Source organism: Notamacropus eugenii, chromosome 4 (genome assembly GCF_028372415.1).
Source record: "Notamacropus eugenii isolate mMacEug1 chromosome 4, mMacEug1.pri_v2, whole genome shotgun sequence".
NCBI lineage: Eukaryota > Metazoa > Chordata > Mammalia > Diprotodontia > Macropodidae > Notamacropus > Notamacropus eugenii.
Genome location: NC_092875.1, coordinates 383,971,476 through 383,973,120, shown reverse-complemented (window position 1 = coordinate 383,973,120; position 1,645 = coordinate 383,971,476). Strand labels below are relative to the sequence as shown.

At 34.5% G+C, this 1,645-nt stretch overlaps 1 pseudogene; it reads right to left on the bottom strand.

Annotated features, from left to right (window-relative positions):
* Positions 1-893: 893 nt before the first annotated feature.
* LOC140502618 (proteasome subunit alpha type-6 pseudogene) lies at positions 894-1,415 on the bottom strand (annotated as a pseudogene).
* Positions 1,416-1,645: the final 230 nt, after the last annotated feature.

Below are 1,645 nucleotides of genomic sequence, written 5' to 3'. Positions count from 1 at the left end.
ACTTTGGTAAGTGACTCTTTTAAGATATGCATTTAAGTCAAGACAATTCAATAAGTAAGTATTAACTGTCAACTATGAACTACAAAGATACTATGCTAAGTACTGGAGATACCAAGAAAACAATTTAAAAAAAAACAAAACTGTTCCTCTCAAGAACCTCAATATCTGATGGGGAAGACAATGTGCAAATCTATGTGTAAATATACACATGCATATGTATATATATATATATATATATATATATATATATATATGTATATATATGTATATATATATAAACATATGTAATGCATGTACACATATATCTACATTTTTCCACTTATACATGCAAACATGTGTGCATGTATATATGCACATATATTTGTGTGTATATATACATATATATATATAATGTGTATATTGAAGTTAATATCAAAGAAAAGACATGAAATTATAAAGGACTAAAAAAGATTTCTTATCCAAGGTGAGACTTTATCTGAGTGCTCCGGGAAGCTAGGGAAGTTAGAAGGCAAAGATTAAAAAGGAGAGAGTCCCATGCATGGGGGACAGCCAGGGAAAAGTCATACAAAACAATCAATTTGCACTGTTTCTAAGGTAAATCACACACAAATATACACAACATATTATACAGGATAGAATGCTAGGCTTACACTTAAAAAAAACAAAAAACCTGGATTTGAATCCTTCCTCAGCTACTTAAATTATCTGAGCATGTCATGTAACCTTCACCAAACATTAATTTATTTTTGTCTTTTTTTCTTAAACCTCTCTTTTATTTATACAGAGCAAAGTCCACTTCAATGGGGCTATAGTTCCCCTTTCAATCCAGAGACATGTATGAATGTGTTGGTTTTAAACAAATAAACTGATCAGCACATAGTAGATTAGGGAGACTAATTACAGTATTTATCCCTCTCAGCTAGAGCTACAAGGTGTGTATCAATCTCCCATTTTTTGAGAATCCTGAATTAAAGGTTTTCAATTCTAACTACTTCAACTTCTAATTCTGAAGGTTTGAAATCAATAGATAGAACAGTAGACAGGTAGTTATTGCTGTCTGTACTGTCCAAATGTCCAGTTAAATCTTTTTCCTCACTTTCTTTTCAAAAAAACCTGGTAGACTGAGTTTGTTTGACTCCAGTTGCAGTGACCTTAAATCAACAGTAATAGCGTGCACGACCGCATTTGAATACTTGAGGGCCTTGTTCTTCATCAGCACCAGTCAATATTATACAACAGCGAATGGGCCTCTTTTCAGCATTCTGTGTGTAGACCCGAGATATATCTGCAATCCTTATACGCAACATACCAACAGGTATCTCATAGCCATACTTGCGTTTCCATTTTGCAGCCTTTGCAAGCTCTTTGCGAGCTCTTTGTACCTGCGACCTTCTGTCAGCTGACATTTCTGTCATCACACAACCAATGTTTTCAGTTATGCTGAATAAATGAGTAACTGTACTTGAATCAACTTGCCCTGTACTTACTTCTACTTAACAATTACTGCATAGTTTTCCCTTTGAACAGGTACTGATGTGAGGACACCCTGGTTAATGGCTTCAAAAACATATTCTGCTTGGTATAGATGACCCTCTGGGGAAAAGATAGTAACGTGTGGATCAAAATCAGCCCTTGAGCAGCAGAA